Genomic DNA, 17,160 nt, shown 5'->3' with positions numbered 1-17,160 from the left:
AAAGAGATGAGTGAAAAGGATTATTTGACAGTAGACGAATGTTAATTGGTGAATGATGAAGATAGTTGATGAAGACTTAAGAATAAAGAGAATTGGTGAATGATAGATGTAAATCCGTCCTCCAAAACGGAGTTTTTAATACGATATTTATAGAGAAAATCGGCCAAAAAGATAATTTATCACAACAGAGTCTGAAGATCGCAAAAACAACTTGGCGCCAGCCCTAGCTCATTGGCGCCAGGACCAATGGCTAGCGCCAGGCGCCAATGGCTGGCGTCTGGCGCCAATCCTGGTTCCAGGCGCCAAGGCCTGGGGTTGGACGCCAAATCGGATTTTAACACGTTTTCATAAATCTGATAATTTTACCGTACTGGAAGATAAAATAATATAATTTCAGTCGAAAATGCTATTTGATCTAATTAAAACTCTAAAGAATCATAATTGAATTAAGAATGATAAGAACCTTCTAGAATGTTCTAGAAGACCAAAACCATTCCTAATTACATTAGGAATGATAAATCATATTAGGCCCTCCCCTAGATCATTGGGCCGTACTTAAAACTCAAACCGGGCCCAGTTTAGTAAATTCGCCATAAATTCCTCAATATTTATCGGAATTGGGCTTATAATATATCGTTGGAAAGGTCTTTGCAAGCCCCATCCAACTACAACATTATTGGACCCATATCATGGACCAACCAAACTTTATTGGCTGTTTTCCTTAAAATAAAGTTTTCAAAAACAGAGAGAAGAGAAAAGAAAAGAAATAAAACTTTCCGCAACACTAGACCTTTCCACACTTTCGTTTCATTCGATTATGATTCGACGTGAAAGGCACTCTTCATTGGGTTTAGTTTTGGGGAGACACAAATGGGTGTCTACAACACTCCATACCTCATGTGCCTCATCACTCATAATCCCCTTTGAGTAGAAACTCGGGATTTGAGTGTCTAGAATGTGCTCTAGGTAGCAATTTCGGAGGGTCTTTTGGAGTTCCTCTTCCCATTCTTTAAATTTTACCCAATTTCGGAGAAATTGGCAACTTTTCGGGCAATTCTGGGAGCATAAGGTCGTTGACATTAGTTGAAGACATGATTCTACAATTGAAAGAATTTGAAATAAAAAACCATTCATTATACTTAAATAAGATTTGAATTCATGCATTTTAATCAAACTTCTTTAAAACGTCTTATTCACACATTAAAGATTGTCCCCATTTTAGGTGAGAATAAGTCAATTCCAAGATCCAAAGAAACAAAGAGTTGTTAAGCATGCTTTGGCTAGTCTTAACACTCAATCTCCTAAGGTAAGCAATGCTTTGCTAATGGCTCCAAGCCACTCTTGGTTGAATAAATCGTCGCATCCAAAGCTCTCTAAACAATTTATTCACTTTGCCACGACATGTTAGGACTCCATCACTCATATCGTTGAGTATAACCAAAACTACCTTGCATACCCGGTATGCGTACCCCACCACTACCCTCGTTTGGTTGGTAAGTGTGTTTTGGACTGGCGAGTTTTACTCAATATTTTAGGGACCTAGGGTTTCTATGTTGGTTGATTTAAGTGAACTTAATTAAACATCTCAACATTCGAAATCCTAAACATGCATCTAACATATAATTCATATATATATAAACATAAATATATATCGAAAACATAAATAGAGATGCATTTGGCAACTAGCATGACCCCTTGAGATCTTCAAGTCTTCAAAAGGTTTTCATTTGCAACTTCATGGCTTTGTCTTCTAAGAACCCCGTCTTCAAGACTTGACCAAAATATTACAATTGCTAGTATCTACGATTAGGACTAATCTAAATATTAAGGTACAAAAATACTCAACGGTTCGCAGACCGTATTTAGATTTACAAAATTACATCACGGATCACATTTCGTATTTTCTATCCTAATCGGGCCCCACTAGTTGCCATTTCATAAAACCTGTGAGAGAATTTTACATTCCATTCATCCATTCACTATTTGTGAGGCCATGCATTTTACAACGATAAACAAGTAACAATGCATAAAACGCGCGAGAACTAGTAACTAATCTAGGTGGTTAATCCAATTAACACGCCTAATTAAACTAGTCAAAGTTGTTTTAACCGGTTATGGTAATAACTTAGAGACGCTCCCACTAAATTCCGCATCCAACTTTACTAATCCAATTAATTAATTCGGTGAACCCAAATGTTTGCCAAAATTAATTTTGCAAATGTCGCTCAAAACCCGAGGCCTAGCCTCCAAAATTTTTAATTAAATAAACAAAATAATTAAAATAATTAAAACGACAATTTACGCAAAATACGTATTCCAAAATGTCTAAGTGCCTAGCACTAAGACTTGGAGTCCAAAAATTACCTTTACTTACATATTAAGCAACGCTAAAATTAACTTTAAAATAGCATCGCCTTAATAACTCGGGGTTATTGTGCCAATTATTGGATTGTACGTACCGTACAACAAGCACGTAGTATGCTCATGCGCACCCCCGCAACACCAAGCATGCATGTGGGCCGGTTGTGCTCGCATGCGCTACGCCCAGCCCAACCAAGCGTAGCAGCACGCACAGCGCGCACAGCATTATGCTGCTGCTGCGCCATGCTGCTGCTTGCTGCTGGCTGGCGCGCTATGCTGCTGGCAGCGACCAGCAGCCCACGCCCTTCCTCGCACACACACACGCACAGCACCAAGCACCTAAGAACGAAGTGCCCAGCAGCCTCGGCAGCCACATATGGGTTGCGTGAGCAGCCCAGCTGGCCGAGAGCTAGCTCGGGGCTCTTAGGCCTCGTGTTGCGTGCTAATGCTTCGACAATTATCGATTTTTTTGTGTGACATTATAAATCAATTCTAAATTAATTTTAGAATCAATTTTGAGGAAAAATGAAAAATAACAAGTCCAACATAAATAATTCATCCAATTGCAATTAACCAAATTTATTTCCAAGAACCATTCTTTAATAAAATTGGTTTAACTTGGTGTAATAAAATAAATTAGGGCAATTCTCACTATTAATTTAATCACTTTAAATTAATCTTGAGATTTTGACAAAATAAAAGGGAGTTGGAAAAATGAACATAAGTTCAATAAAGACTCCAACTTTAATACTTGTGACTCCATGAAAAAATTATATCTTCCAATATAAGGATAAACCAATTTCAATCACAAGTTTTAAACTTTATGATTCCAATCAACTGAAAAATGATTAAATCAACAAAGTTTAACCAAAATTCATGGAATTTAGTAACTCGAAGTTTCAATCACTTATCATAAATAAAGATTGAATCTTTAGTACTTGGAAGCAACAAAGAACAACTATTTCTGGTCGTTTTTTGGCTAAAAACCGAACCCTAAAAGGATAAAACCATTTCCAGAACGCCTTTTTGACAAGCGCACATTAGGGCACGCTTTAAGGCATATAAATGGGTGATTTTGGATGTATTTAGGCCCGTTTTGGTCGTTTATTGCCTTGTTACACTCGTTTCCTTCATATTACGTGCTTCACGGGTTTCAGTCTGTTTTTGGTGTGTTAACAGGTATAGTTGACCAAGTTATGTCGAGTCCCAAACCATTGGTGCGTAATCAGGCTATTATCGATCCTAGTCCACCAAGCTAAGGCTTTGTTGCGGTTCTCAAGGCCTTGAAAGGCAAGTTAAGTAGCAGGCAAGGCAGAACAGTTCACAAATATGACACCTGTTCACTATTTTTCTCACAACTTTCGGTATAAAAATGATAATGGAGTGATTTTAATTGCATTGGAAAGTATACTTGAAGATCTTTCCAACGATATATTGCACGCCTCAAACGGAGCTCTGGATAAGAAGTTGTGACTGTTTTAAGAAGACCAAAGTGACTGCAACCTTCCTGCCTATGCTGCACGGCCGTGCCACTTTTAGCACGGTCGTGCCAGGCATTAGCACGGCCGTTCCAGGCCTTAGCACGGCCTTGCCAATCCAATTTCCATGCCCGTTCTAGTGCCAGATTCAGCACGGCCGTGCCAGATTCAGCACGGTCGTGCCAGACATTAGCACAGCTGTGCCAGATTCAGCACGGCCGTGCCAGGCATTAGCACGGCCGTGCCAAATTCAGCACGGTCGTGCCATAATTGAAGATATTGCGGATCAGCTACTGCCATGCTTGCACGGCCGTGCCACTTCCAGCACGGCCGTGCCGATTCACGAAGGGCAGCCTGCGATTTACTTTCCGATTTAAAACATATAAATATATAGCCCGATTGTAAGGATTTAGAGAGACAGTTCTAGAGATAGTTTTTGAGAGCCTTTGTAAAGAGTTATTGGAGAACGTTCTTAGTATTAGAGATTCATTAGTTTTCTTAGAGATTATTCTAGCGATTTTAGTTTTCTTGGATTGATTTGAAACAAGATTTGTTAAGATTCTTTGGATTATTCATTGACGACGGACATCAAAGTTCTGAACTTTTCCATTGATTCGCATCAATACAATTGGTTTTATTCATTCTTGTTTATTAATCAAGCTTTATTATTCCTTAATCAGAATTCATGTTTATATCTATTATGCTTTTGGAATTCATTATTGCTTTGATTATGAATATGTGTGAGTAGTCTCCTAGCTAGGGTTTCGGGATGAAACCCGACCTAGGTAACCTATGTAATTAAGGATTGATTTTGATAAACGGATTGTGATTAAATTGATTATATGTGATTGCATGTTAATTCATTATAATAGGAGTAGCTAACCTAGAATCTTGAATTTGATTGCATGATATCCTTGATTTGAACAAGAGATTGTGAGTTGAGTATTTCATTGTTGAATGTGGTTTGATTATGTATCGAGTAATGTTAAGTGCATGAGAAATCCAAGCTTAATATTGCCCGTTGTCTTCCTACCTCATGATATTGATCAGACATATAGTCTTTGCATGTCCCGTTTGTCTCTGTGATTCCTTGTTGCGTAGTTACCGATGGTTTGGTGAATTCCTGTCCTCCCTAGTGTCTTAGTTTGTCTGGTTTATCCCATCTTATTAGTAGTATTTTAGAACACCATTTTCCATTGATTTCGAACTAGCTTAGGTTTAAGATTGATTTGCAATTACTCTCGTTCCTCGTGGACCGAACCTTTATTTGCCATTGTACTTGGTTATAGGGTGTTCGTATAAGTATTGTTTGATTGAGAGTTAGATTGTAGCGACCGATTTAACCCTCGTCAAAATGGTGCCGTTGCCGGGGAGCGGTGTTTGTTAATTGCCTTTTGATTTCTTGAGTCTAGTTCATCATAAAAAAAAAAGCACAAAAAGATTTTTCCCTTTTGGCTACACTTGTAGCCCTGCTATTTAATTGGTTTGGTTAGTGTGTATGCGCAGGTCTAAACAGAGAGAATTAATACCCTTCGATCCAGAAATCGAAAGAACTTTGAAGAGAAATCGTAAATCTCGATTGACATCATCAAACTCTCAAGGAAAGGAACACAACACACAACAGGTTCCAATGGAAGACATACCGCGCCAACCTAATCGGCCAGCACCACGACCCCTTAAGGAGTTGGGAACTCCTAGGGCGTATAGAGCTTCAAGTGGGATTGCTCCACCCACTACTAAGGCCAATGATTTCGAGATCCGGCCAGCTATGATCACCCTCATCGAGAGAAGGCAGTTTAGTGGTGCCAAGCATGAGAGCCCTTTGGCTCATTTGAACGAATTTGAGAAGTACTGCAATACCATCAAGGTTAATGGGGTGAATCAAGAGTTCGTGAGATTGAAGCTTTTCCCCTTTTCACTTATTGGGAGAGCTCTCGAATGGTTAGAGAAGGAGGTGAAGCCGAACTCTCTACACACTTGGGATGATGTCACGACAGCATTTTTAGGAAGATTCTATTCTCAAAAGAAGACGGCCGATGCTAGAGCCTTGATTCAAGGGTTTCGGCAAAGGAGTGGGGAGTCGATCTATGAAGCATGGGAAAGGTACAAGGACTACCAAAGAGAGTGCCCACACCACGGAATCCCAACATATCAAGTTTTACAGATTTTCTATGGAGGATTGAATCCTCAAGGGAAGACCAGTTTGGATGCGGGAGCAGGTGGCCCAATAATGAACAAAACTGAAGAGCAAGTCATAGATATTATAGAAGATGTGGTACAACACCACATGGATTGGCAAGACGGCGAGCGAGATGCTGTGAACAAGAGTGGAGGAGCGGTCTATTCAGTGGACCACCTCAATGCCATTAGCAACCTGACATCACAAATTACGAACCTCGGGAAGGAGATGTCAGTGATTAAAGCCAAGCTCGATTCCGTGCCATTGCAAGATCTTCCCTCCCAATCTAAGGGGAGAGGTATGAATCCTAATCCTTCCGTTTCTAATATGCCTGTAGGATGTATTTTCTGTGAAAACTGTGGGTCTTATGATCATTATACTAATGCTTGTAATTTTGATCCCTCATATGATCCTAATAATAATGATGGTAATAGATATAATAATGAACAGGTCAATGTTATGTCTTATGATATCGGACCTAGGAATGACAATAATAGATATCTGCCACCTAATCAAAGAGGGAACAATTATAATCAGGGAGGTAATGATTTTGATTATCAAAACCAGTGGGGAAATAGGGGCCAAAGGGACCAAAATTCCCAAGGACCCTATAATCAACATGGTGGTTTTGGAAATCAAAACCAATACCAACAGGGTAATCAAATGAATCATAATTCCCAAGGGCAATTCAATCAAGGGGGAAACAGCATTAATAACAGGGGAAACTGGAATAATAATAAGGGGTACTCTAATCAAAATCCCCAACAATCTAATGTGCGTGGTTCCCAAGCTACAAATGATAATTATTATGCTCATGGACCACCACAGAGATCTAGCTTGGAGGAAATGATGGAGTCCTAGGCCAAAATGTTCAACACTTTTATGTCCACCACTGATAAAAATTTTAGTGAAGTGATGACACATAATAAGATGCTTGAAACCCAGATTTCTCAGTTGGCTAGTGCTATAAAAGATGGGGTTGGAGTTTCAAAACTACCGCCTCAAGGTATTGACCCTAAAATCTCTGTAAATGCTATCACCACTAGGAGTGGAAAGACATTGAGGGGGAGCGATGAAGTAGTACCCCCTAGGAGTCAACCTGTGACTCCACCTATCACTGATAATGTTGTAGGAAGTGAGGATGAGAGGACTAGAGAAAAAGATAAAATTAATGAGGTCCCAAAGGAACAGGTGGGAGCACAAACCAATGAACCCGACCTATTACATAGACTCCCCTACCCCCAAAATTATGTGAGACATAAGATAGATGCCCAATTCGGGAAGTTTTTAGAGACCTTGAGAGAAGTCCACCTTTCTATACCATTCACTGATGCTATCAAGCAAATGCCTAACTATGCTAGGTTTTTAAAAGATATATTGAGTGGTAGAAGAAACTGTGAAGGGGTAGAAACTATTAACCTCACTGAACACTGTAGTGCTATAATAATGAACAAAATGCCTCCTAAGTTAGGAGATCCGGGTAGCTTTTCAATCCCTTGTGCTATAAACAAAATGAATATTGATAATGCTTTGTGTGATCTTGGAGCTAGTGTTAGTCTCATGCCATATTCTGTTTATCAACGATTAAATATAGGAGAACTTCTTCCCACTAACATATCCCTTCAATTAGCCGATCGATCGATCAAATTTCCAAAGGGTAAAGTGGAAGATGTTCCCTTAAGGGTGGGGAAGTTTGTCATACCTATTGACTTTGTGGTCCTAGATATGGATGAGGATGTTCATATACCTATAATTCTAGGACGTCCTTTCCTAGCTACTTTGGGGACCCTTATTGATGTAAAGGGTGCCAAGATTTCATTGAAAGTAGGAAAGGAGGTTTTAGATTTTGATTTAAATAAAACTATGAAATATCCTTGTTCTAATTATGATAATTGCATGATGGTTGACACTGTTGATTCCATTGTCTCTGATTTGCGTAACGAATTATTCTATACTAATCATGATTTTGAGTTGAATGAGAACAAGGAAAACAGGGACATGGAGGAGCAATTTCTAGATGCATTAGATGTGGCCACTGCAAAGGAGGATAATGAAGCACCAAAGGTAAAGCTTAAACCCCTTCCAACACATCAAGGAAGGGTTTCCCCTGTGTTTGTAGTACCTAAGAAAGGGGCGGTGACTATTGTCAAGAATAAGAATGGTGAGCTTATCTCCACTGCAATGGCAAGTATTGATTATGGGTAACCTGTAATCCATGTGTTGCGTCAAGCTAATGACGTTAAAGAAGCGCTTCCGGGAGGCAACCCGAGACCCAGTCAATGAGGTACTTTTCTCTTTCCCTTTTTGCCTTCTAGGTATTCTCTCGATGCCTGACATTGAGGACAATATCTATACTAGCTTGGGGGGGGGTGAATGGTTTCCTTGTTTATTTTCCCTTGTTTTTCTTCATATTCCTATAAAAAATAAAAAAAAACGAGTTTCTTTTGGTTTCGTTTTGGTTTGTTTCTATCTAACCTGTGCAGATATGAAGACTCATGGAGGTAGCATTAGGAGCTTCGCCGCATCTCATGTTGTCTTAGTGTGTTTTCAAGAAGCATTTGGTGAAATCTTTCCCTTTTTCCTTTAGTTTTTTTTTTGTTTTTGTGTGCAATATAGGAAAAGCTTCTGTTATGAGAATGTGTAGTCTAGTTTATATGATTTGCCTCATAGTCTTTTCCTATATTTTTGGATCGTGATAAACTTGTCTAATTGCATAAACTTTTGGAATAATGCTCATATTTGGATTCGAAACGTGAATGAATGTGTGTGGAATATCTATTTCTACTTAAGCCAGTGATGAATACACAGTTTGAGTCTATTGTTGATCAATGTAGACGAGTCTAGGCGAAGGTAGTTGGTTAGAACACTTTTGTCATGTGAAACTCTATGCCTTTGGGCTGCGGTAAGATGAAGTCGCTTCCCATTTGTGGATTTGATCCCCTTAATTGGTAGTTGCTTTGTTTTTGAATCCCGTGAGGTTTTATTGTTCTAGCCTTCATCATTCTTCTTGAGTGGCATATTTGGATCCTTGATTACGCATGTTTCGATCTTTGTGTTGACTTGTAGCTCCCAAGACCGACTTGACACTTTTAAGGGAGGAAGAGGCCACCTTTTCATTTTTCTTATTCTTGTTCCTTTTGTTTTGTTACAAATTAATTTTCTTTTTACATCATCTTACTTGCTAACCATGTTGAGCCTTTAATTCCATTCTTGGTTACCCATGTTACAAACCCGATGGCCGATGTTTTACCAACCCTTAGTTGTGAAGCGTTTACCTCGCAAGGTTTGTTTGAGCTTATTGTGTATAAATCAAGAATAATGATCGATAGTTGGTTTGAGCAAGTTTGAAAGTGAGCTTAATTGTAAAGATGTAATATGAAAATTTGTTTTTGAAAAAAAAAGAAAAAAAAAGAAAAGAAAATCAAAATAAAAAAAAAGGAGAAAAGTCGTCCGAATTGTGAAAAAGGCGAGGACATATGAATAAAAGCTTTGAAGTTTGAAAAAGGTGATTTGAGTGTGTATAACATAGAGAGTTTGGGATGTGTAAAAGTGTGATCAATGTTTATTGTAGAATGTGAATTGCATCTTTTGAACTATTGTTTTTTAGAATTGTGATTCTTGCGCTTCATTTAGGAATTAACCCCATTTTTTAAATTGTTTTCACCTACCTTACCCATTGCCAATACATTACAACCCTTTAAGACCCTTAGACTTTAGAGGTGTTCGGTTCTCAAACGGTGGAGGGAGATACCTTTCAACCCTATGGAATGATTATGCGTAATCGAGATGTCGGGATACCTTTGTTATTTCCTCAAAATATCACTTTTTCCGGTTCCTTCGAGGAATCACGAGGGGCCAATTAGGGTGGTGATTTGAAGCAAAAGGGGAGGACGTGGCCGGTTTGGTTGGGTTTAGAGGGAAGCATGACTTCTTTGTTCTCTATGCTTGGTTTAGGTTTTGTTTGCATTTTGATCAACGATACCTTGGATTGTGTGTCTCGTTGCTTGTTTGAGTGAGTTTTCATTCCGTGCATGGTTGTTCTAAGTAGGATCAATTGACTTCATTCCGTGCTAAATTGGATTTATATGTAATGGCAATAGTTTATTTGATCCTGTGTGTGTGTGTATCCCTTAGTTTTGCTCGAGGACTAGTAAAAGCGTAGCTTGGGGGATTTTGACAAGCGCACATTAGGGCGCGCTTTAAAGCATATAAATGGGTGATTTTGGATGTATTTAGGCCCGTTTTGGTCGTTTATTGCCTTGTTACACTCGTTTCCTTCATATTACGTGCTTCACGGGTTTCGGTCTGTTTTTGGTATGTTAACAGGTATAGTTGACCAAGTTATGTCGAGTCCCGAACCATTGGTGCGTAATCAGGCTACTATCGATCCTAGTCCACCAAGCTAAGGCTTTGCTGCAGTTCTCAAGGCCTTGAAAGGCAAGTTAAGTAGCAGGCAAGGCAGAACAGATCACAAATATGACACCTGTTCACTATTTTTCTCACAACTTTCGGTATACAAATGATAATGGAGTGATTCTAATTGCATTGGAAAGTTGTGACTATTTTAAGAAGACCAAAGTGCCTGCAACCTTCCTGGCTATGCTGCACGGCCGTGCCACTTTTAGCACGGCCGTGCCAGGCATTAGCACGGCCGTGCCAAGCCAATTTCCATGCCCGTGCCAGTGCCAGATTCAGCACGGCCGTGCCAGATTCAGCATGGCCGTGCCAAGCATTAGCACGGTCGTGCCAGATTCAGCACGGCCGTGCCAGGCATTAGCACGGCCGTGCCAAATTCAGCACGGCCGTGCCATAATTGAAGATATTGCGGATCAGCTACTGCCATGCTTGCACGGCCGTGCCACTTCCAGCACGGCCGTGCCGATTCACGAAGGACAGCCTGCGATTTACTTTCCGATTTAAAACATATATATATATAGCCCGATTGTAAGGATTTAGAGAGACAGTTTTTGAGATAGTTTTTGAGAGCCTTTGTAGAGAGTTATTGGAGAACGTTCTTAGTATTAGAGATTCATTAGTTTTCTTAGAGATTATTCTAGAGATTTTAGTTTTCTTGGATTGATTTGAAGCAAGATTTGTTAAGATTCTTTGTATTATTCATTGACGACGGACATCAAAGTTCTCAACTTTTCCATTGATTCGCATCAATACAATTGGTATTATTCATTCTTGTTTATTAATCAAGCTTTATTATTCCTTAATCAGAATTCATGTTTATATCTATTATGCTTTTGGAATTCATTATTGCTTTGATTATGAATATGTGTGAGTAGTCTCCTAGGTAGGGTTTCGGGATGAAACCCGCCCTAGGTAACCCATATAATTGAGGATTGATTTTGATAAACGGATTGTGATTAAATTGATTATATGCGATTGCATGTTAATTCATTATAATAGGAGTAGCTAACCTAGAATCTTGAATTTGATTGCATGATATCCTTGATTTGAACAAGAGATTGTGAATTGAGTATTTCATTGGTGAATGTGGTTTGATTATGTATCGAGTAATGTTAAGTGCACGAGAAATCCAAGCTTAATATTGCCCGTTGTCTTCCTTTCTCATGATATTGATCAGACATATAGTCTTTGCATGTCCCGTTTGTCTCTGTGATTCCTTGTTGCGTAGTTACCGATGGTTTGGTGAATTCCTGTCTTCCCTAGTGTCTTAGTTTATCTGGTTTATCCCATCTTATTAGTAGTATTTTAGAACACCATTTTCCATTGATTTCGAACTAGCTTGGGTTTATGATTGATTTGCAATTACTCTCGTTCCTCGTGGACCGAACCTTTATTTTCCATTGTACTTGGTTATAGGGTGTTCGTATAAGTATTGTTTGATTGAGAGTTAGATTGTAGCGACCGATTTAACCCTCGTCACTTTTTCACCCAAAATTCACTATTTTTGGGTCGAAATCCGGGTTCGGGAGCTGAAGACAACTCTAATACGAGGTAAAAACTGGAAAAACGAGTTACTAATCTAATTAGCAACTTAAAACCAGAAAAATTAATCCATAAAAACACCTTGAAAATATTATGATTTTAAAAACAAACGAGCGAGGCTCTGAAACCGCTGTTGGGGTTTGGTGAGTCTGACTCACCGCGGAAACAAACCCCAAAAACAAGACCGCACTCGCAATAAATAAAACCATAAACATAATTATATTAATCACAAGATTAAGATAAGCTAATTACCTTTGACGCGTGCTTCGCTCCAAAATGAGCTCTTACTTGAAAGCTTAAAGTCCCGCTCACACGGAGACCTCCAACGAAGTCCACCCGCACCAACAAAACCGACTAGGTCCAATGTCTTGGGGTTAGCAAGACCCGACCAATAAAACCCGAGTAATTATATTGAGTTCAAAGGTTTTCACTAATTGTGATGCCTTTTTCAACTCTTACTCAAGCATCATTCCCAATGCCCATACTTGGGTATTTATAGGAAATGATGGGAGTATCATTTACTCTCCCATCAATGTGGGATAGTATGATTTTTCCATTTTATTTTAAAGCTAAAATAAAATCAATAATCAAGCTAGTTATAAATCAACAAGTGGTTAGGTGAGGACCACTTGGAGAAGGGGGGGACCAAACTTGCTCCCCACTCCCTCTCCCATAACCGGCCACCTCACTCCACCATGCTGCTGCTAGCTATGGCGAGCTGGCGTGCCTAACGTGCTAGTTGCTGCAGCTTGTTGCGGCATGGCTTGCTAGCCATTGCGCGCACAAGGCTGTGCCTAGCATGCTAGCACGCATTAGGCAGTGCCTAGCCTTGCGATGCTAGCATAGGTGCGCTAGCACCTACCAGCCAGCCTAGGCTCGGCTTGGTGCGCATACTAGCCACCATGCTAGGCCATTCTCCCTTAGCACTCGGTTTGCTTGGGCATTCCAATGCTAAGGGTATTTTGGTCTTTTGTTGATTTATTATTATTTCTCGTCTCGTCTTTCACTATTTTTCGACTCGACTTCCGACGCTCGGTTTCGACGCTCTAAGCTCGAATTCTCGACGTCTAAATAAGTATTACTCGGTCGACTCATTAATTCCTTCCGAATTAATTCGTCGGTTCGGTTTGTTGAATGCTTGGGTGTGTCCCGAAGGGTTCAGTCAAGATTAAGCTGTAATATTAATTATTCATTAATATTACTGATCGGAAACGGCCTCTACCCAGGCATTCCGATCACTTGACCTCACTGAATATATTAGCTTACTAATAATTCTGAACCCACTAACGGAATAGTACACTTGTTCGAAGGACACCATTCCTTTCACCTTCCTCAAGCTTTATGTGGTGCGTACACAAAGTGGGGCTTATACCTTTAAGATCATGGATAGTATAGCCCAAAGCACCATTGTGCTTTCTCAAGACACAACATAACGCTTGAGCTTGGCTCTCGCTGAAGGATGCACTAACAATTACAGGGTAAGTGGAATTTGGGCCTAAGAATTCATACCTAAGGTGTGATGGTAGAGGTTTGAGCTCTACCATAGGCACACCATTACCTTCTTTTGTTGCGGCCGCTTGCAAAGCTTCATGGCTTGAGATCTTCAAGCACAATTGTTCATCCACTTCCTCCATGCTTCCATTAAGCAATTCCTCATACAATGCTACCTCCTTGCATGGTACGCCTAGCTTTTCTTTGTTCAACAAAACATTCTCAAGAGCATCATTAGAGGTGAGAAAGTGCTCATGCATGGAAGACACAACATGATCAAGAGAGTTAATCATCATGCAATTTTCAAGAGAAGAACTTGGATATTTCATGCTTTCATTCAAATCGAATTCTATGACCTCATCTCCTACCTTAAGGGAAATCTTTGCACACTTTACATCTATCATAGCACCCGAGGTAGCAAGAAAGGGTCTACCTAGAATAATTGGAATGGTAGCATCTTCATCCATTTCTAAAACAACAAAATCCACTGGGAACACAAATTTCCCAACCCTCAATGGAACATCTTCCACTTTACCTTTTGGAAACTTGATTGACCTATCGGCTAGTTGCAAGGTAATGTTAGAAGGTAAGAGTTCCCCTAGATCAAGTCTTTGATAAACCGAATATGGAATTAAGATTACACTAGCTCTTAAGTCACATAAGGCGTTATCAAATTTCATCTTGTTAATAGCACAAGGGATAGAAAATGTTTTCGGGGTCTTTCAACTTGGGTGGCATTTTGTTCATGATGATCGCACTACAATTTTCAGTTAAATTGATTGTCTCCACAACATCACAAGTCCTCTTTTTGCTCAAAATGTATTTGAGGGATTTGGCATAATTAGGCATTTGGTTTATCACATCGGTGAAAGGTAAAGAAAGGTGAAGTTGTTTGAGCATATCAATAAATCTCCTAAATTGCTCAACCAATTTGTGTCTCATGAATTTTTGGGGATAAGGGAGCTTGGGTTTCACAATCTCTTTCTCTACTGTCACCTCTCTTGGTGTCTCAACCACAACCTCATCTAAAGATGCTCTACTTCCCTCATTCTAAAACCAAAACTTCCTTGGGGACCTCCTTATTATCACTCCTCCTAGGAAATCTTTCCTCAAGAACCTTACCACTCCTTTTAACAATAGCATTCACGGGTTTCTTGGGATCTAGGCCTTGGGAAGGTAAAGAAGAAGGGCTTGCTTGGTCTTTCAAAGCACTACAAGATGAGAAATTTGGTTTTTGAGCATGTTGTTGTGGGTCATCATTTCATTGAACTTCTTGTCACTAACTGCCATATATGTGTTCAACAACTTGGTTTAATTTTCAATTATTTCCTCCAAATTGGTCCTAGAAGAAGAAGATTGTGAATAGGAATTTTCACCTTGAGTCTTTAGAACAAATCCGGGTGGGGGACCTCTTTGATAATTATTTTGAAAATTGTCCCTACCTTGACTGTACCAATTACCCCTATTTTGATTTTGACCATAACCTTGTTTAGCGTTTCCACTACCTTGGTTATGATTTCCATAACTTTGGTTTTGATTACCATAATTTTGGTTTTGATTTTGACTACTATAACCTTGATTGTTATAGTTTCCACGAGAACTTTGGTTCCCTTGGTTCCTATAATCACCACCTTGGTTATAGTTGTCAAAATTACCTTGGTTTTGGTATTTCCTATTCCATTGACCTCTTTGATTATCAAACCTTTGCACATTATTATTTGACACATAATTCACATGCTCACTCTCACTATTATCAAAATCATCACCACATTCCGGAGAAGCATGAGGACAATTACAAGAGTCATGATCATAAGATCCACGTGCATCACAAAACAAGCAAGCACTAGGCATATTATTTGAAGAGGGAGGGGGTTGAGAGTTAAAAAAGGTACCTCTCCCCTTAAATTGGGAGGGAGAATTCGAAGCTTGAAAAGAAAAGGAGCCTTCCAACTTGGCCTTGATCGCGGTCATTTCTTTCCCCAACTTTGTCATTTGTGAGGATAAGTTGTTGATCGCATTTAGATGGTCTATAGAGTACACCGAAGAGCCACTCTTGCTAGTTGAATCCCTCTCATTATCTTTCCAATCTCTATAGTACTTAACCACGTCCTCTATAATGTCCACCACTTTCTCTTCCGTCCGATTCATTATGGGACCTCCGGCACCCCCATCAAGGCATGATTTTCCTTGAGGACTTAAGCCACCATAGAAAATTTGAATGACTTTATAGGTTGGAATTCCGTGGTGGGGACATTCCCTTTGGTACTCTTTATACCTCTCCCATTCTTTGTAGAGGCTTTCATTAGGTCTTTGCTTGAACCATTGAATCAAAGCTCTAGCCTCCGCCGTTTTCTTTTGTAGGTAGAATTGGGACAAGAATTTCTTGGTGACTTCGTCCCATGTTCGAAGGGAATTTGACTTTACCTCCTTATCCAACCACGCCAAGGCTCAGCCTATGAGAGAAAATGGAAACAACTTTAGCGAGATGAATTCTTGAGAAACTCCATTCACTTTGATAGTGTTGCAATACTTTTCGAACTCCTTGAGATGGTTCAACGGACTCCCATTCTTAGTTCCGCTATATTGTCTCCTTTCGATCAAAGTGATCATAGCCGGCCTAATTTCGAAGTCATTCGCCGGTGTTGTAGGTGGAGCAATTCCACTCTCGAACTTGTACGCACCAGGAATTCCCAATTCTTTCAAAGCAAATCTTGGTTGATCTCCCATGCCTAGTTCCTCTTCAAATCCTTCTTCGCTTGAAGAACTAAATTCAAAGGATCGACTAGCAATTCTTATCCTTGAAAGAGTCATTTCGATTTCCGGGTCAAAAGGCACAATGGACCGATCACGAGCTCTATGCTTGAAAAACTCAATTAAAATATTAGTAGCACGGCTACAAATGTAGCCTTAAGAAACAAAATCTTTTTGTATATTTTTTTCAATTAAAATGAAATAGACTCAACAACTAAAGCTAAGCACCAATTTCACTCCCCGACAACGGCGCGATTTTGATAGAGGAATAAACTAGTCGTTAATTTCCTATCCCAAAATCAAACACTATTTATAAAATCCTAAACCAACCTAAAACAAGTATATGTAATTATAGGGTCGAACCCAAAAGAGTTAGTTGGTGTTATTTTTAGCCTAAATCAAGCTATTTCGGAGATTAAAGTGAGAAAATGGTTGATGTTATGATAGCAAAATTAGACTAATCAAGTAATTCAATAAGCTAAATGCTAGGAATATTGGTTCCACATGCTAATTCAATAATTGTGCTAATCGACAATTTCTTCGTTTGATTCAAGCATTGCAAAGGACAAACAATAGTAGCAATCAAGAGAGTTCAAGAGCTATCTCCTAGAGGCCAAACAAGGGATCACTATGAATGGCTAATCAAGGAAATTCACAATCAAACTCAATTAATTAAAGCAATTCTCAAATTGATTGGTCATGTCATTAAGAAATGCAATGCAATCTAGATTAATCTTATAGGTTGATCATTCCTAATCTAATTAATCACATGAAAAACTATGTCAACCAATTTAATTTCAACAAATCAATCAATCAAAGATCATCAACTAGCACAAATTATCAATCAAGCATGCTTCCCTTCTCCCTAGCAACTAATCTACTCACTAATCACGGTGTAACTCAAGAACAAATCAATAGAATAAGCATTGATCATCATTCTAA

The sequence above is a fragment of the Chenopodium quinoa genome, unplaced genomic scaffold (genome assembly GCF_001683475.1).
Source record: "Chenopodium quinoa cultivar QQ74 unplaced genomic scaffold, ASM168347v1, whole genome shotgun sequence".
NCBI classification, from domain to species: Eukaryota; Viridiplantae; Streptophyta; class Magnoliopsida; order Caryophyllales; family Amaranthaceae; genus Chenopodium; species Chenopodium quinoa.
The sequence above is the reverse complement of the archived record's forward strand: the minus strand, read 5'-3'. Positions refer to the sequence as shown.